Below are 20,993 nucleotides of genomic sequence, written 5' to 3' on the forward strand. Positions count from 1 at the left end.
TGGCCCCCAAGACAGGCCGCAACCCGTTCTCTCACAACGGGTAGAGGCTCCGTTCCTGGGGGTGGACCAGATATCCTCTGGGTAGGCAAACCCATAGAGCTCCCACCTCTATGTGGTTGCAGATGGAAAAGTCCAGCCACTCTCCCACCGTGGCCGATACCCAGGTATGTCGAAAGTCCAAAGGGAGAGGGGAGAGGATAGGTAGGCAGATGGTAAAAAGTGTGTCCAAGGCAAGGAGGATAGGCAGGCCAGAGTTAAAGAATTGTGATCTTTAGTTGCAGATGATGATTGGAAGTAGTGATCAAAATGCATATAGGCTTGTCCAAGCAAAGAAGTTCATCAGAATACTTTATATTTCTTAAAAGATAATTCCTGGTAATTTCCATGTATGTGAAGGATTGTAGCCTCTTCTCTGATTCACATACATTACCCAACAAATAATCAGCAGTTATTAGTACATTACCTTTGGGGTTGATGATTCAGAGGTCATGGTGAACTGAAGCAAAATTCCTGCATAAGAAACTTGAAAAACAAAGGAAGGGCTAGCATAACAGGATAACAGCATAACACTGTCCATGGATGACCTGGGATTTGGTATGGGAATAAAGTTCAGCAGGGAACAGGGCACAGGATTCCTGAAAATGGCATGCTCTCCTACGCCGAACCCCCGTGTCAGGCAGGATTGCCAAACCAACTGGTGTCATCAGATTCTGAGCACCGGTTTTGCATTCCATGTGGTTGAGGCATCCTCAGTTTCATTCAAATGCTATGTCTTCAACTTTCCATGTAGCATTAAGAAATGTCTGAAATCCTGTTTTTCTTATTCTGTATATCATCTGTTATATGAAGCACATGTTTGGCCACCCTGCTATTTCATTGCAGCCTGCCTTCCTCCAGGAAATTGACAGTTTATGCCCATGAGATTTTCAATGGGGGATATTCCTTTTTTGATTCTGCTTTTAGCACTTAAATAAAATGGACACTCTCTTGTTTTCATATTGTTTGATTGCACTGTAGCTTAGATATGAGATTAATCAAGCTTAAGCAGGAATGAAAATCCTGTTATAGTACTGAATTATTTGTATATGGGATTAATCTGGAAATTGCTAATTAATATATGGTGTAATTAAATGTTAAATTCTTCTGTCTTCTAGTCATTTCCTATTAGGCTTTGCATTTTTGAATATTTCTTTCAAGTTTAGTATCAGTCTTTCTAGCTTTATTAATTACTCTGCTTCTTTTTCCTGTAAAGCTTCTGCTTCTTCTTTTCCAGTTGACTCAAGCTCTGTCTAACTAAATTAATTCACATATGTTTTGTTTATTGAGTAAATCACAGCAGTAATTAGGTCCATTGCATCTGGCAGATCGTATCCTTCACAAAAGTTTAAATAATAAAGTTATAATTTGATCACAGATGTAACTTCTGGTTGAGCAGTAAGTCTCTATTTCTTACATCATGGTGCCCTCCTATAGTGTTTCTTATGTATTCCCATTTGTGAATACTTATCCATATGGTTTCCCATCAGTGCTGGCATTATTTCTGAAGGAAAAAAAATGATTTCTGCCTTATTTTCTCTTAAGAAGGGACAATGTTGCTGAATATAACTTATATCAGCCCATACATTCTGGCCAAACGAAAGTGATAGTGGAAATTCTAAGTCAAAAACATAAGACAATTAACAGTAGAAAAAGAGTTTTGTAAATACATTAATTTTTGTTTCTACAAGAAATAGTTTTGCATTAAACTGCTTATTTAGTTCAAGCTATGGCTTATTGCATAGGGTCACTAATTTCTTTCTTAATTTACAGTAGGTAGCATGGATGTAATGGCCTGTCAATATTGTGACACTGCTGTCAGTATTAGCAAGTCTACCTATAAATTAATTTTAAAATTATTGTATGAGCAGGACCTTTAAAGAGACTATTACTGATGCTAGCTAAGCATTGCCCTGAATTTTATTCAAAGTTCTCAGATTTCCTTCAGAGTATATAACATGCACTATTTGTAACAAGCTTCCATTTTTACAGTTCTGGCCTCTGGAAGACAGCATCTATCATGTATCATTCCCATTGAAAATTGTGTATTAAGATATCCACAGAATGCTTCTGTAATTCACTTTGATCTTCTGCTATTGACTTGGCACACTGAGCAGATTCCTGGCACTGCCTTTCCTTTCCTTTCAAATAAAAACTCATCATACTACAGAAGTTACTTTTGTTCTGCCAAATTGGGGGAAGACCTATTCATATAACAGACCATATAGAAATATACTACAAATCCCAGGCACTGAAATTGAGGATTTGTCTTTGCATTAAATGTTACTTTGCATGTGTTTAATGATATTTTTGATAATATTGTGTATTATCAAATGCAAGCCAAGATTTAAACGTAGCCTGCAGTTTCTAAAGTTAGATGGTAACCTCTTTCTAATGGGCACCTCTCTCGAAACCATTGAGAGTTTTGTTCATCTTTCTTTTGAAGCTGAAGTTCAGTTGCAGAAAGGGGTTACCAAAAAAACCCCAAACAAACCAGAGCAGAAGTGGTCAGAACTCTGAGGAGCTTGGACAACCTTGAAGTAATGTTGTCTTGTCTTTACCTAAAGACAAATCTGAATTATGGCTTCTTGGTATTTGAAACAATGAATCTAAAGCAAATATATGATTTGTCACTGGCATGAGGGACATTGTGATTCCCATCCACTTATGTTATCGGCCCTAAGAGGGGGTCACATAGTAGAACCTGTTCTTTGCTCAACATTTTTGCATAAATGTTGTGACAAGCTGGTTCTGCATGATTGGTTGGTATGCAAAACTTGTTCTGCAAGGTGTTAATAGCTTACTATTTCTCTGCTACTCCAAAATATTAAAAGCAAAGTGGAATAATTACACTTATAATATATGTCTTCAGTTTGTACCCATTGTAGAAATCCTGGCATTATTAATAGAAGAATTAGTATGTGGAATAAGAGCTGTGTTCCCCAAAGCTATTTTAGTATTAAATCTTTTAATCTGTTGTTTAGCAGGTTGAGCACCGGCCCCTAGAGTCGGAAATGACTAGCACACATGTGCGGGGGAACCTTTACCTTTACCTTTAGCAGGTTGAAGTGATGTGAGTTAAAGAGGAAAATACCACAGACGAAATTGCAAGTGTTCGTTTGAAGTGTGTTTTCAGAAATCTCAGCCTTTATCTTGGATGTTAGATGTGTGACTGTTAATTTTGCACATTGTGTGAGGTGACTAATTTCTTCTGCCACTTCTAATACTATTAGTGGCAAAGAAGAGGTAATTCCAAGTATTTGGGAAAGCTAGACCAAATGTTGAAAAATGAGTTGAAAATGCAACGAAATATACATTGGCAACCTTCTTATCAACATTATTGTGTCTATTTTTACAAGAGAACTTAACATCAAAATATAAAATGGATTTCTAACAATAGTACAAGTCCCTGCTATTAAATTTGGTTCAGAATATCTGTCATACTTTTTCCCCAAAGAACAAAAAACAAGGCTTTAAAAAAGTAGAATTAAAAATAAAATAAACCAATGATAAAAGTAAAGGTAAAGGTTCCCCCGCACATGCGTGCTAGTCGTTTCCAACTCTAGGGGCTGGTGCTTATCTCCGTTTCAAAGCCGAAGAGCCAGTGTTTGTTCGAGGACATCTCCGTGGTCTTGTGGCCGGCATGACTGGACGCCAAAGGCGCACGGAACGCTGTTACCTTCCCACCATAGTGGTCCCTATTTTTCTACTTGCATTTTCGAACTGCTTTCGAACTGCTAGGTTAGCAGAAGCTGGGTCGAGTAACAGGCGCTCACTCTGTTACGCGGCACTCGGGATTTGACCCGCCAAACTGCCGACCTTCTGATCAACAAGCTCAGCGTCCTAACCCACTGAGCCACCGCGTCCCTGGATAAACCAATGATAGTAATCAATAATAAAAAGTTAAATCCCTACAGTCCCTTTTTTAAACCCAAATATATTGGCTAAATAATATTAATTTAATAATTTCTAACTTGTCTCCCAGGGAGAACCATTTTAAGGTACTTTCTCTTTGGTGAAGGAGCGAAGCACTAGGAAGTCAGAGTGCTTTCAAGTATTAACTTGGACCAAGTATTCAAGCTATAGTAGTTTTGCTTCCTCATAAGAGGTAGAAGATTTTGCTTAAGGTTCAACAGACTGCATGAGAACCCAAGAAAGTGATGTTTGGCCTGCAGATAAGAGCTTCCCATAACTTGTAACTTAATATATAATATTGTACTAGTCGATAGATTCATGAAATTTATGTGAACATTCTGTTTATTTTTTGTAAACTGGATTGTAAAAGATGAAAGCCTTTCCAAGGCAACATATAAAGGTAGTCCATGACTTACAACCTTTCATTTAGGGGTTGTTTCAAGTTACAAACAGCACTGAAAAAAATGATTTACAATTATTTTTCACATTTATGGCCATTGCAGCATCCCCATGTTCACATGATCAAAATTCGGATGCTTGACAGGATTCATATTTATGACGGCCACAGTGTCCTGGATTCATATGATCACATTTTGCAACTTTGTGACAAGCGAAGTCAATAGGGAAGTCAGATTCAAGAACAACTATGTTACTAACTTAAGAACTGCAGTGATACATTTAACAACTGTGTAAAATGGGGAAAAATTCACTTAAGAACAGACATTTGGGACTCAGTTGTGGTTGTAAGTCAAGGACTATCTATATAAAAGAGTCCCAGGCCCATCAGAAGTAAGCAGTGCTCAATTCAGTTGCACCTTCTCTCAAGTAAGTGAACACAAGATTGCAACCTAAAAATGTAATTTTTTGTAAAAGGATGCAATCTGAAAAATAAGAAAAAATAAAAAATAAAATTCTCATACTTGCTAATACACATTTATTCAGATAGAAAGGTGGTTGTCATAATATTAAAAAGGAATAGCAAACATAGATAATAATTAAGATTGGTCACATTGGACAGAAGGTATTCTGCACAGGTTACACTTTTGACGAGAGCAGTTTCTTTCATTATCAGTGGTAATTTCAGCTTTCTGAGTCAAGATATGGGTCCCCTACTCAGAAGTGGCTGTGGCCTGAATAAAAAGGTATGGCGCCCAAATCAGCTCTGCCAACTTCTGTAAGTCACTCAGTCCAAATATACATATGTTTCATAATGGTTCATCAACGTTAGGCCTGTTTCGCTATCCCTGTTGGTCATTAATACAATCATTGTTATCATTATTTTCCCTACAAAGTTAATTCAGCTATGCCTTAGAAAAGCTTTCTTTGTGTCAGCCTGACAGTTACAGCTCTGTTTTTTTTCAGCTGCAGTGTGCTGTGTCTGGCAGCCATAGAGACTGCAGCCTCCAAGAACCAGAGTGTCACTGGAGGACATTCATCTGTCTTTTCCAGATGGTAAGGCACTTTCCTAGGAAATGGAGGACTAAAATTGGGTTTATAAACCATGGAGGCTTGCTAAGTCTGTAGCTCCATTGGGAAGACACACATTTATCGTGGCAGTTTGTTGTTAGAACTAAGATATAGTTCTAGCTGGGCAAGGATTTGGGAAACTGAGAAAGCCTAATGGACATGTGGACTGATTTTTGACAAAAAATCTGCATGAATTTGCAAAACGGCTCCAGTTTCTGCCTAAAGGACAGATTCGTCTTGAGAAGCTGTACTTGCATAGTCAGTAAAAGTTGATACTGACTTGATGGTAAAAAAAATTAAAACAATCTGAAGCACAGGGCCACATGTAACTTTTTATTTGTGGACTGTTAAGATTGACAAATGTAATAATCATATAGTACATTCTAAGTACAGGTTTTTTTTCACAAGGGAAATATTTCATAGGAGTTTTTTTTAACTTTTCCAATGCTTCCATTGTAAAAAAATATGAATTGATTCTGTCTGTCTGTCTGTCTCTCTTTCTCTCTTTGTGTGTTTGTGTGTGTGTATCTAGTTGCGTTTGTGTGTGGGTGTAAATTCCAGACCTTCACAATTCAAGTCACACATAGTAGAGTTTGCAGACTTATTTACTGTTCAGTGTCTCTGAACTGTGCAGCAACTAATTATAGTACATATTTGAAAGTCCCTTTGGTCTAGTACAGGGGTAGGCAACCTTGGCTCTTTTATGACTTGTGAACTTCAACTCCCAGAATTCCTGAGCCAGCATGGCTCGGCTTGGAAACCTCTCCCTTTCCCCTCAGCATGGCTGGCTCAGGAATTCTGGGAGTTGAAATCCACGAATCATAAAAGAGCCAAGGTTTCCTACCCCTGGTCTAGTAGATAAAGTACCAGGCTAGAAAGCTAGAGAATTCCAGTCCTGCCATAGCCATGAAAGCCAGCTGAATAATCTTAGGCCCGCCACTCTCAGCCCAACTCACCTCACAGGGTAGTTGTTGAGGAGAAAATAAGAGTAGAAAGTTGTATTGGATATGTTTGCAGTCTTGAATTATTTGCAAAAATAATAAAGGTGGGACACAAATATTTATAAAATGATCTTGCACAAAAATTATTAAGTTGTCATATTGGAATACTACTACTACTTAAAATATTATGCATAAGTGCTAATATGAGAAGTAATCAGTTGTTTTATCAGTGGCAGTGTAAAATCCGGGAATCTTGTAGTACCGGTAATTCATAAATGGGGAAATAGAAGAAAAAATCTTAATAGTTTCAGTTTTATGTTTGTATCTCAGTAAAATTAGCTTGGAAAGAAGTTTTTAAATATAACATGATCCTATGTTTTAAATTTGAAAAGTAAGAATTTTTATCTTCAGCATTATTTCCAAAGTCTGCTATGACAGTTGCTTATTCCCCCCCCCCCATTGTATTTAGATGAGAAATGTATCTTATATTGGCAATTAAGAACACATTATTTGGGTATTTAGTTATTGAATATTCAGTAATATTTATACCATCCTGGCTAAGAGTTTGTTAATTCAAAGAAATGCACAAGTTATTTTCATCCTTCTCAGAAGGATGAAGTTGCTGCTGACTTATCATACATTATTTTCTTGATTTTTAATTTAATCAGTCAATATTCCTAATACTGACATTGACTAAAAAGGTAAAAAGGCATCTTTCTGAATCATAACATAAAATAAAAATAAAATACTTTTAGAAGAATTTTAGCTTAGCATATCTGCAGAAAGCTTAATAAAACCTCAATCACCTTTTCTTCCAAGACTTAAAGATCTTGCCAATTTCTCCACTTATGTAAAATGCTAACAATAGAATGCATTCTCTTCTCTTGGTAACCACAGAGACCAGAACCCTGTGAATTAAAACTTTATTTTTTTATTTTTTTCTACTGTAATATACTAGGAATATTTTTATCAGTTAATTAATGTGTTTTCAGTGTGCAGAACATGCAACTGAGTGTCCTAGTAAATGAAATGGGTTGGCAGCTATTCCTAGTTTTGATTGCTCTCACAGCATTCGTACAAAGAAATATCTTGCTGGAATAGAAGAGTTGGGTTAGATGGCTGAAATTACATAGATGCTGTACATTTGAACTTTAGGGTATTGTAGCCTATAAATAAAAGTTTCCACACTTTTAATGGCAACATATACTCATGTTAACGTAAGTATTGTGCTGCTAGCAGCTACATAGAAAATTATTTTGACGATGGATTGTAAGTATAATATCAGGCCTTCTGGATAAATCAGACATGACTAGATGATCTAATTGTATTTTATCACAAAGGCTACATTAACAGAATCTTGCAAGTCTGAAGGTACAAACTTCCTGCCATTACTTTTAATCGTCTGATTAATTAGGGCAGGTCCTTCCTAAGTTTCTTCCTCTGAATGGTAAGTCCCTGGGGACTTCCCCTTCTCTTAGCTGATAGTTTTGTAAGTATATATTGTATTCGTATTCTTCAGACTTCTTTGGTTACCTGTTGGAACTATTTAGATTATTTATTTACTGGAATTATTTTTATTTTTTTATCTATGAATGATTTATTTATTTAAATTAAATTATGTCCCACCTTTTTAAGGCATATGGACAACGAGGCAGTTTGAATATAAACATATTGGTCATCTGGTAGAAGGGAAAACTATAGTAAATAGCATATTCAGGAAAAACATGCATGGCCTGTGGAAAAATGCCTTTTTAAATAGGAAAGTCTTAAACCAGCTAATAAAGGCTACTATGAGGGGTGTCTAGATGTTCTTCTAAGACCTCAGTTCAGATGTGACTGTTGAGTTCTTTTGTTTTGTTTCCAGGAATTGTCTGTGGAGAAACTCAATCATCCAGGTCATGACCCTCCCAAGGTGCTTTTTCCAAAAGGCAACTGGATTTTGTTGGTTCTTTTCTTTGAAAACCTTTCACTTCTCATCTAAGAAGCTTTTTTAATTCTGAAAAAGAAGAGAACCGAAGAAAATCCTTGGATGAGAAGTGAAATGTTTTCAGAGAAAAAATAACCAAGAAAGTCCAGTTTGCCTTTTGGAAAAAGCACCTTGGGTTTCCAGGAGTTGTACCCTACCACTGATGGGACATCACAAAGGGTCTCTCCATCAGATCTCAAGGGGTGGGCAGGCAGGTAAGTGAGGAGACAATTTTAAAGATGTTTGGTCATCGGTTTTGGTTCCTAGGTCTGAAAACGCATTGTCTCATTGCATACCAACCATTAGAAACACAAGTAAATTGCTCTGTTTCTTATAGAGAGCCAGTTTGGTCTTGTGACTAAGGCTCCAGGCTAAAAACCATGAGACTTTTGAGTTCCAGTTTATCTTAGGCATGAAAAACTGACTGGGTGACTTTTGGCCCGTTACTTTCTCTCAGCCTGACTCATCTCACAGGTTTGCTGTGACGGAGAAAATAGGAGGAGAAAATAGTGTTGGATATATTTGCTTCCTTGAGTTACTTATAAAAATAAAGGGAGAATAAAAAAAAATCTAAAAATATCTAGATTAAAATGACACAACTCAAATTTAAGGAAACATGTTATATTTATTGCTATCACTTCCCCTTGAGGATGTTCTGTTTTTTTAACTTCCTTAAAAATAACCAAGCCCTTACGGTAACAGTTAAAGAAGTTATTTTCTGTTGAATTATAATACCTGGAATAGTAAGGAGTATGGGATAATAGTATTTAAAGGGGATGGTAAAGCAGAACTTCCCCTGTTTGCATATATGACTCTTCCAACATCTGCCCCAGGAGTTAAATTATCTGTCTATTGCCATTTTGAAATAATGACTAGTAGCCTTTGAAAGTTGTAGCTCCAATCACAGAAGAAAAAAAATAATCATGAAAGAAATGACAGCCTGTTTCTAACATTCATTTTTCAAAAATGAGAAAAAATGGAATAAGAAAATGATCCTGTGCCCTCTTTAAATCCAAATATTCAAGTTCAAGAACAAATCAAAATGAATAACTTATCTATTAGGAACTAGGAATCCGTGCAGATTTTACTTCACTAGTCAGTGCCCTCTACATGGGGAAATTTCAAGACCATTGAGTCAGTGCTGTCCAAGACATTTCCGTGGTCATATGTGTCCAGCATGACATCATGGAGCACTGTTATCTTCCCACTGAAATGGTACCTGTTTATCTATTCACATTTGTATGCTTTTGAACTACTAGTTGGCAGGAGCTGGGGCTAGGACAGGAGCTCATCCTGACACGCCGCCATGCTCCCTGTCTATTAGGAAAGCCTTGTTCAAAACTAAAATAATCAAACTATCTGGATAAATTAATCAAGTATATTTTAGTAGATAAACCAGGTAATCCAAAATCAAGTAGTATGATAAATTTGGAATACTGCCAAACCATAAAAGAAGTAAAATAATTCAAAGAACTTCTAATGAAAGAAGATATTTATTTTATTTATTTATTTAATTAGTTTTATATACTGCCTTATTCCCGAAGGACTCAGGGCGGTTTACAGGGCAAAATTTAAAAGACAATATAAAAGTTGAAGTAAAAATAGAATTAAAATGAATTAAATTAATTAATAGCCCAACAAATTAAAACAAAGTTTAAAAACTTGAAACCCCTCAGTCCAGGCCAGATAGATCAAAGAACCAGGTTTTCAGGTCCCGGCGAAACGAATGAAGGTCAGGGGCGGTCTGGAGTTCCACAGGCAGATCATTCCATAGGGCAGGCGCGCCCACAGAGAACACCCTCCCTCTGGGGATCACCCGCCGGCACTCCTAAGGAGGCCCTCCCTATGGGAGTGCACAGGACGATGGGAAGTTGATGCTGGCAGCAGGTGTTCCCTAAGATAATCTGGGCCCATGCCATTTAGGGCTTTATAGGTCATCACCAGCACCACCAGATACAGGATAATAAGAATGAAATATTTGATTTTGAAATGAAGCTGAATAATGAAAACTACTAATTGCATTATGGGACCCTCTTTACTAGAATTACATGCTAAAGAAAATATATTATGGATTATAATTCATATTAATAAACTAAATTTGCCAGTGTGCTAGAAGGATTATATTCCTAAAGATGCTGAATAATCACCACAGATATATAAAATAGGATTAAATTCTATCTGAACTATTTTTGATGCCTCAATCTTCATGTCCTGAACTAATAGCCTTCCAGATTTTGCTGAATTATAGTTTACTACAGTATTATACATTGGGGGTGAGGCTTTAAGGGAGTTATTTTTAGCAACATCTGGAGAAAATTATATTTCATACCATTGTTTATATAATAAATTAATTGCCATACATACGGTAATTAGCTACTTATTGGTCTATACTTCTCCTATTGGTTTTTAAAAAAGGTTGCTTATCATATTATTGGCTTTTATGCTGGTTTTCTCAACGAAAGAAATACCAAGCTTGAAAAGGTGTGATGGATTGTAATATTCTATTCTCCAATGTGAAATAAAGTTATATAAGGGAAGTTAAACCACCAGAACGGTGATGGGGAAAAGTGACTTGAACAATTATATAGTGTGGGAGACGAAAATATAGTCCCCTCCTCACATAATAAGATGAGGCTGAAGCAAACCTGAGATAGGCCCCACACTAGTGATTTGAAACAAAGCTTTGACTTGAACTTTATACTATTTCACAATACGAATGTACTATTTGTAATCTGCTGAGCTTTGTGTAATATGAAATTGCAAAATAGATAGGTCTAGGCATATTTGGAACATGAGTATTATAACCGTGGGAGAAATAGGGAACTGAAAATAGCTGATGGATGCGGGTTGCAATGAACACAGGTATATGTGGAAAGTAGGTCAGGGGGTCAGTAAGAAGTCAGCAAAAGTCAGCGGACCGTCTGACTACAGTCTTAGAACAAGAAAGAGTATAAAAGGTTGGGACTGGACCTGATTGATTTCCCATTGGCTATAGCTGTCCTATTGGATTCGGCTATTGTCATATGGTCCTCATTGCAATGGGTTATTAATGTACGTGATGATGTATTATTATGCTTGCTATCTTCCAAATTATTAGAAAAAATAAACTCTGAATCTTAAAGTAAGAATTATTGGTTTGTGTTGCTGTCTCTTGTCTTTTCCATTGGGTTTTTCCACGACAATAGTATTGAGTATATAAGGAAGAATAAAGAATAAAGCACAAGGATTGCCAACATCAACCTACCTTTAGGGAAAAGCTGTTAAGGTTTATTGATTTTTTTTATTATTATCCTAAGACTGAAAGAGTAAATAAACTGTATAAAGCAGGGGTGTCAAACTCAATTCCATTAAGGGCTGCATCAGCATTGCGGTTGCCCTCAATGGGCCGGGTGGGTATGGCCAGGGTGGGCGTGGCCTACTGGGTGGGCGTGGCTAGAGTGCGTATGGCCTACTGGGTGGGCATGGCCAACTCTACATCGTTCGCATAAAGGGTGCCTATGGGGGCCTGGGCAGGAGATCTGAGGGTCTCTGGCAGGAGGGTCTCTGGTCCAGGGCCAAAGCAGTGGGGGCCGTTCCCTCACTGTCTCCAGGATGGCTTTGCGGGCCACATGAAACCACTTTGTGGGCCAGATCCGGCCCCCGGGCCTTGTGTTTGACATGTCTGGTATAAAGTGTGTCATGTAATATAACTGCTGTTGTGTTAAATGTTAATACTGTTCTTGAGTTTGTTAAGTAAAACTTTAAAAATGAAGAAACGAAGAATGATAGTGTAGTATGTATATACAATTGCCACATAATATGCCAAATTTTCTTCTCTTGAGACAACTCCCCATGGAAACATTTCTGATCACCTTTGGGATCCCCAGTGTAATTTCTGAAGTAAGTTGAAAACAAGCTTGCGCTTAGTCACTAGAATTGGCTGATAGAAACATGGCGCTATTAGCTGTTTGCTTTCTGATATCACTGAACATATTGAAAAGTTAGACTGAGTTGTTGTTTTTAACGGAATTCTGGTTATGACCTTGGCTAATCCAAATATGCAACTTTGAACAGTCATTGAACAAATGATTGCTGAACAAGGAATACTTATATATGACTGAACAATTCAAGGCTGTTCTACTATAAAGAAATAGAAGACATCTCTGTGTGTGTGTGTTTGTGCGTATGCGTATGTGTATGCGTGTCTTTCTTTACAATAAAACAGCCCCCACATGATATTGGATTTCATTAAATGACGGGCAACTTAGCCTCCCAACTACTGCCCTATTTCCTGTAAGATTGATAATAATAAAACCGGTCTACATCCATAATTTTTTACATGCTTAAAAATTCAGCAATCCAAAACTACTTAGAAACCCCTGTCCTGGCTTCTGTCTTTTCGTTTCCAAGCATACTTACTTGTTTTTATTTTTTTTTAGCTAAAATCCTGAATTTCTATGTTTTGCTTTAACATTGTGTTGCTCTGCAGTAGGACAGTTAAAAAAATGTCACTGTGCAAGATGAAGAACGAGAGTCCAAACTGTAACAACATCTTTGACTACATACAAACTTCCACCAGGTTTGACCAAGTTAAGCTAGTTATCAAACCAGTGAGTTCAACTTTTAGACAATTAGTCTGCAAATTATGGTTTATTAGGGCAGGAAAGATCCATCCATTTGTCCCTTGTGCCAAAAGCCAATAACTGAATGACTAAAAGGAAACAGAGTAACAGAGTTGGAAAGGACCATGAAGGTCTTCTAGTCCAACCCACTGCTCAAGGAGGAAACTCGATATGCCAGGGATCTCCAACCTTGGCAACTTTAAGACTTGTGGACTTCAACTCCCAGAATTCCTCAGCCAGTCAAAGCTGAGGAATCTGGGAGTTGAAATCCATAAGTCTTAAAGTTGCCAAGGTTAGAGACTCCTGCTATATACCATTTCAGACAAATGGAATGAAGCAACACTGACTAAAAATAGTGTTGATAGCCCTTGGAACCTATTATTCTCAGCCCAAATATTGAATGCAGATCTAGATGTATCTAAGGGTCTTGGAGACAAGAATTAAGGGTTTTAAACTTTCAAAGCAACTGTGAATTATTTGTCTCATTCACAGATCATAACATAAAAAAAATAGTTCTTTCCATGAAATTTTCATACACTGAATTGGTAGAGTTGACAATAGTCAAGATTCGCTCTCCTTCTTTATAAAATAGGAAAGGAATTAAGGTTTTTTTTATAAGTATTGGACATGTTAATTTGTTTTAATTAATTAAATTAATTGATTCAAGATGTCTGGGAACTTGGTAAAAATATTCAGTAATATTCAGTATTAAGTGTTGGCTGATTTTATTTAACTATTCTGCTGCAAATATCCACCTGGAAAAGCAGGTGTAGAAGTGAAATCTTAAAATCTTGGTATCAACTAAATGAAAATAAAACTTGTACCGAACAAAAATTTGGGCTGAATATTGTACGTATGTTGAAGTAGAAGACTCGTGGACAATAATATAGCAGTTTATTACAGTTATGGCAACAGATAATAATTACTATGGCCACATAAATAGTGTCTCCTGGATTAGATCCAGCCCAATACAGGGCAATATCCTCTTTTCCCAATAAGCTGATTAAACACCCCTGGAAAATTACTATAAAGGTAAAGGTTCCCCCACACATGTGTGCTAGTTGTTTTCAACTCTAGGGGCCGGTGCTCATCTCCGTTTCAAAGCCGAAGAGTATAGGTAATTACTATAGGTAATTACTATAGAATTACTATAGGTCAGTAACAATATCTTACTCTTGTTTCTAATTATCTGGTTTGAAACTATGTTGGTTTTGTTCCTGGAAGTCCTAGGTGGCCATTATGACTAGTTGCCAATTATATTTTCTTACTTGAACTGTATCCAATTCTGTTTTAAAGTGTGAATTACTGTGATTGTCATCTCATTTTTCAGAAACTGTTTCAATAGTTTTAGTACATAGTGTGTGACTAAGTGTTCTTTCTCACTTAACTCAAGTTTTTGGACATTCACTTTTGATGGGAAGATTTGCTTTTTTATATTTTGTCAGGGTTGAGAATCAAAGGCTTTCTTCATATCATCCATACGCTAAATAAGTAAATAAAACCAGCTTCAGTCTTAACCATCATCCATCTTTCTAAATCCAAAGCTTGTAATCTTTCCTTATACGAATAAGTGCTCTAACTCAGACATGTCAAACACAAGGCCCGGGGGCCGGATCTGGCCCGCAAAGTGGTTTCATGCGGCCCACGAAGCCATCCTGGAAACAGTGAGGGAATGGCCCCCACTGCCTTGGCCCTGGCCCAGAGACCCCCCTTCCACCAGAGACCCTCAGATCTGTCCCACTCCTGCCCAGGCCCCCATAGGCACCCTTGATGCCAACGATGTAGAGCTGGCCATGCCCACCCAGTAGGCCATACGCACTCTAGCCACGCCTACCCAGTAGGCCACGCCCACCCAGGCCACGCCCACCCGGCCCCCTGAGGGCAACCGTAATGCTGATGCAGCCCTCAGTGAAATTGAGTTTGACACCCCTGCTCTAACTGATGGGATCTTTAATCACCCAATTTCTTATGTTTGCCATCTGTGTAATGTACCTTTTGAGATGTAGTCATGGGAACAATAAAGCAATTAAATTTAATTGTAATGAATTAATTGGGGGAAGGGGGTATCTGTTTTTCATGAATGTCTGTTAGGAAAGTACAATATCATGGTAGTCTGTGGCAGTAATGATGATACAGGTAGTCCTCGACTTACGATCACAATTGACCTCCAAATTTTTGTTGCTATGAGATATTTGTCAAGTAGTTTTGCCCCATTTTATGACTTTTCTCTGCCACAGTTGCTAAGTGAATCACTGCAATTGTTAAATTAATATCGCAGCTGAATCCGTCTTCCCCATTGACTTTGCTTGTCAGAAGGTCGCCAAAGGTGATCACATGACTCTTGCAGCCATCATAAATATGAGCCAGTTGCCAAGCATCTGAACTTTGAACACATGATCATGGGGATGATGTAGCAATTGTGTGGAAAATAATCATAGGTCCTTTTTTTCAGTGCAGTTTTAACTTCAAACGGTCACTAAATGAACTGTTGTAAGTCAAGGACTACGTATTTGGTTGGTTACACGCAGTCAGTAGTACTGAAGCATAGTATGATTCTCTTACATGGTTTCAAGGATAAAATCCCAGAGTGGAACAGACACAGACAGAAGAGAGTTTGACCCTCTAAAATTCGTTATGGAGGCTGGGATTCCTCTGCCATTTAAATTTGGGAAGAGGAAATGTGCTTATTGCAATGTACAGTCAGAAGCTTGTTTACTATGGATTTATCATAGACTTATTAAAAGGTACAGTACAAAAAGTATTATTTTTGGTCTACTCCCAAAAACCACATGGATGGTATTTGCTATTTTCATAATTGCCAAATTCTTCATTGAGCTTTTTGCTGTCATGAAAAATCTCTTTTCTGATTAGTCCTGTTCAGACTTCATTGGTGTCTGTGTGAAATTATAATATTTTGCTCATACAAGTATATACTTGCCTGTGTTGGCCTGTATTTGCCTATTCAGTTTGGAAGGAATTCTGTTGAATTATTATTCTTCCTTGCTTCTAAAGTGCATACAGTAATTTTACACTGTTTGTCGTCTCCTCCTCCTCCTCCTCCTCCTCCTCCTCCTCCTCCTCCTCCTTCTTCAAAATGATGTATAAGAGATAAAAACTTCTGTGTGTTCAGTGTGGAATCTTATGTGTAGCTTCTGAGTCTTTGCAGACACCATTCTCAAATTTGCCAAAGTTAGCCTATCTTTGGTGTGCAGAGCCAAATATGGAATTCCTGCCACCACAAAATCCTCTGGGCTTCCTTAATAGTGCTCATTCATCATAGGCCCATTTGATAGTGGGTTTTTTCCTGGTCTGTGGTACAAGATCTTATTAGGATTTTACGGAATTAGACTGGGGAGAAACCTAGATATCATAGTAAATATTCTACGTTTGAAAACTCCCACCACTAATATATATTGAAGGAAAAAAATTATTTGATCCCCTGCTGATTTTGTACGTTTGCCCACTGACAAAGAAGTGATCAGTCTATAATTTTAATGGTAGGTTTATTTTAACAGTGAGAGAAAAAAAATCCAGAAAAATGCATTTCAAAAATGTTCTAAATTGATTTGCATTTTAATGAGTGAAATAAGTATTTGATCCCGTATTTATCAGCAAGATTTCTGGCTCCCAGGTGTCGTTTATACAGGTAATGAGCTGAGATTAGGAGCATCCTCTTAAAGGGAGCTGGGACCATAGTCACCAAGAACACACTAAGCCGTGAAGGACTGAAATCCTGCAGTGCCCGCAAGGTCCCCCTGCTCGAGAAAGCACATGTACAGCCCCCGTCTGAAGTTTGCCAATCAACATCTGAATGATTCAGAGGAGAACTGGGTGAAAGTGTTGTGGTCAGATGAGACCAAAATCGAGCTCTTTGGCATCAACTCAACTCGCCTTGTTTGGAGGAGGAGGAATGCTGCCTATGACCTCAAGAACCCCATCCCCACCTTCAAATATGGAGGTGGAAATATTATGTTTTGAGGGTATTTTTCTGCTAAGGGGACAGGACAACTTCACCACGTCAAAGGGATGGTGGATGGGGCTGTGTACCATCAAATCTTGGGTGAGTACCTCCTTCCCTCAGCCAGGGCATTGTAAATGGGTCATGCAATGACCCAAAACACACAGCCAAGTCAACAAAAGAGTGGCTCAAGAAGAAACACATTAAGGTGCTGGAGTGGCCCAGCTATTCTCCAGACCTTAATCTCATAGAAAATCTGTGGAAGGAGCTGAAGGTTCGAACTGCCAGATGTCAGCCTTGAAACCTTAATGACTTGGAGAGGATGTGCAAAGAGGAGTGGGACAAAATCCTTCCTGAGATGTGTGCAAACCTGGTGGCTAACTACAAAAAATGTCTGTCCTCTGTGATTGCCAACAAGGGTTTTGCCACCAAGTACAAAGTCATGTTTTGCAAAGGGGTCAAATACTTGTTTCACTCATTAAAATGCAAATCAGTTTATAACTTTATTTTTTTATTGTCATTCTGTCTTCACTGTTAAAATAAACCTTCCATTAAAACTATAGACTGATCATTTCTTAGTGGGCAAATGTACAAAATCAGCAGGGGGTCAAATAATTTTTCCCTTCACCGTATAAACCTCAGTGCCCCCTAAAGGGAATAAAGGAACTGCCTGCATTGTTATGGTAACATCTTAAGGGCTAAAAACTTTTCTCATATTTGCCAATAGGAATTATACTTATTCAAAGTAAATCTATAGAAGGGCTTAAGTAGGGTCCCAAAGTAAGCATAACACAGTCTATCCCAATGGAAATGGCACATGGAATTTTCTAAAAGTATTCATTGTGGAGATAAGATGTTTTCAACTTGTTTAATGTTATTGTTCAGCAGGCTTGCATGATCAGATATCTTCCATGGAGGATTCTTTCTTATAATCATACTTTCATCTTTTTATAGAGTGCTGCATTTCAGCAAGAGACATAAAGTTGTCTTTATTTGAACTTGACAGATTTCCCTGTGACAACACTGGATCAATGGATATATTTTTGAGATGTTTTTTAAATCCCACTTTTACTATTTTTATAAATAACTCAAAGGAGTGAACATACTGAATACTATTACTTCCTCCTGCTTTTTTCCCCACAACAGTAATCCTGCGAGGTGAGTTGGGCTGACAGTGAGTGACAGCCCAAAGTCACCCAGCTGGTTTCTATCCTTGTGCTTAACCACTAGACCAGGGGTCTTCCAACTTGGCTCTTTTATGACTTGTGAACTTCAACTCCCAGACGCTGGCTGAGGAATTTTGGGAGTTGAACTCTACAAGTCATAAAAGGGCCAAGTTGGAAGACCCCTGCACTAGACCAAACTGATTATCATTCTTAGTTGTTATTCTTACCTCTTGCGAAATGTCTTTTGCAGAAGAGCTTACATTGAAAATATTGAGAAGTGAAGCTTCTGGTAGACAAATCCTGTGATTCAGGCTGGACTGTATTAATTTTGTGTGAACATCACTCTAACTTGGTTTGAATTTGGGCAGAAAAGTGCATTAAAATGTCTAGCTGTATTTTTTAATGGCCTTTTAAAATTGGTATTTGTCTGTTTTGAGGAAGTTTAATATAGAAATCACCCTCAAGCTTTTAAAGCGAAGAAATTATCCTAACTCTTATATGGAGTATAATTAAACCAAAGTATTAATCACCAGATTTTGGAAAGGACACAGTCAAAATTCCTAAGAAAGCTATTTCAAGAGGTGAAATTAATGTTTAGTGTTGCTCTGCAGGTAGAAGCCGGGTTTACAAAAGTCAAAAGAAGGAAGGACACTGGAAGGCGAGCTCTGTCTTCCGCGTTTGGTTTCGCTCTGCTGGAGGACCCAGGAAAGGGTCAAAAGTCACCCTGTAGGGGCGACGAGCAAGGAGGAGGGCTAGATCACAGGAGGGCAGCAGCCTTTCCGCTCGATCCGGGACAGCCCTCCAAATTGGCGGAGAAAAGACCGGCCATAGTAATATGGCTCATCACTAATCTGCAGACAGCCGAAGTCAAACTTACCACCAAGCACTTTGAAAGCAATGCGGATGAAACTGGGTGAGATCCAAACTTCTCTTTACCCTAAGTACTTTCTTTTCCTGTAAAAGCTGCCTGAAGTATCTTTCCCCCCATGAGGAGAGAGGGAAGGGAATTTTTATCCCACCCTCTAAGAATACTGGCGACTGACTACCAGGGGAATTAAAGCACTAAAAGAACAACTTTAATCTAATTGGATTTATATGTTCCTGAAACTTGGGGACCAAACGTTTTCCTATTTTTATTGGAGACTTTTGCTTTTATCTACAAAAAGGAAACAAATTTGGAAAAAGGATTATAAAAATTTTGGGCTTAAAAAATCTTAAACTGCATCGGTGACATCTTGTGGCAAAGTTTGGTTTACAAATTGTTATTTCCTAAAAGAGACTTGGCTTGAAGCCCAGACCTTAGATAATACTCTTCTGACCTTGGCACCACCTGTGAGAAACTCAGCTGTAAGAGAACAGCTGGTTGGCATAATTGACCTATTTGAACTGTGAATGTAAATCTTTACTCACTTTCAGAGTTATATGTGGGGAATTGCCTTCCTATCTCTTTATTTGAGGAATATTGGGTTACTATATGAGATGATGAAATACCTTGAACTATAAAATCATGTTTGACAAACGATTTCTACTATGAAGACTATTTATAAACATGTGAAAGAGATGGATGAAGACCAGGAAAAGATCCTTTCCATGTTGAAAGCAATACATGTAACCATTCTTTCAGCTTGTGATAAAATAAGACCTAACATAAATGATCAAGATGCCAGCTTAGATACACAAACTCAAACTTTGACTACAACGAAAGAACTAACAACGCAGAAGATAACAGAAGAAGTGGAACAATCAAATATTAAGACAGAGGACTCAACTGACCAACAAATACAGTTAATGGAAAATCCAGAAAAGGGAGTGACAATACTGAAAATGGAAAAGACTTTCGATATAAATCAGAAGAAATTTGAGAAAGAAGAACAGATTGAATGGAAGATAAACATATCAGGGCAATCATGGGGAATTGGAATAATAGGGAGACAACTTAATGAATATAAATGGGCTAGTCCTTCCAAAAAATTTTTGGAAGGTCTCCTTTATTTCAAATAATATATATAATAATAGAGGGAGATCAATTTGATGATCTAAAAGCACTAATATGGAAACCTAGTTGGCAAAGGAAGAAAGCCAGAATAAGGCGGAAGAAAATTTGGGTTTTGATTTATTAGAGGGGATTTCATATTATTAATTAAAGGGTTAAAGGGAGAAGTTGAGATAAGGGGAATTCTGGTATTAGATTTAAAATATTTCAAAATTAGTTGAAAATAAGGATTTTATCTGTTTAATATTTAAAAATTAGACCTAAAATTAATTATAATGAATATGTTTGATTTATTGAATAACCCAGGTAATATATATATAATGGTTTTGATTTATTAAAGGAGATATTGTATTATTAGGTTGATGATTTAATATGGTGGGAAATAGATAACTTTCAGGAAATAGAACAAGATTATATTTAAATAGATAAAATGTGTATTTTGGATATTAGATTCTGTTATGAATTGAGATAAAGGAAATCTTGGTTACCTAAAGCCTGAAAATTATAAATGTCAAAGGTTAAATTGCAGTATTGATGAGAAACTAAAAATTGGGAAAAAAGTAATAACAGGATATGGATTGTTTATGAAGATTGAATGTAAAAAATAATACATATAAACTAAAATTTATTGATAAATGATGTTTTTACTGAGTTGATATAATAAGAACTGTATTAGCTTAAATACGAGACAGTAAATGTTAAGGGAAAAAGAGAGGAAATATTTGAGGTTGTAACTGAGATTTGTAATAAAGATATTGTGAGAGAAAAAACTTGTGCACTGTTGATAGCAAAATAGTGCAAACATTTGTGTATTTTTAAATCTTGTTTGCCTTAGTTTTTACTATTTTATTTATTACTGTAAATCTTATTTAATCTGAGTCGCTGGTGTGTAATACAGATTTTGATGTAGAAATCAAGAAACTATTTGTATGACATATAAATAAAGTAGC

The 20,993-nt window shown here is 37.2% G+C and overlaps 1 protein-coding gene across 2 annotated transcripts in view; it reads left to right on the forward strand.

Annotated features, from left to right (window-relative positions):
* SGMS1 (sphingomyelin synthase 1) overlaps nucleotides 1–20,993 on the forward strand; it is a 105,205-nt gene that overhangs the window by 7,234 nt on the left and 76,978 nt on the right. Inside the window, exon 1 of one of the 2 annotated variants that reach the window (XM_083365027.1) lies at nucleotides 5,314–5,403. The exons of the other annotated variant lie outside the window; for it this stretch is intronic. The gene's annotated coding sequence lies outside the window, so the exon portion shown is untranslated. Of the gene's footprint in view, nucleotides 1–5,313; nucleotides 5,404–20,993 lie in introns of those variants that run through there. 2 annotated transcript variants of the gene reach the window in all.

The sequence above is a fragment of the Vipera ursinii genome (genome assembly GCF_947247035.1).
Source record: "Vipera ursinii genome assembly, chromosome: 5".
Taxonomy (NCBI): Eukaryota; Metazoa; Chordata; class Lepidosauria; order Squamata; family Viperidae; genus Vipera; species Vipera ursinii.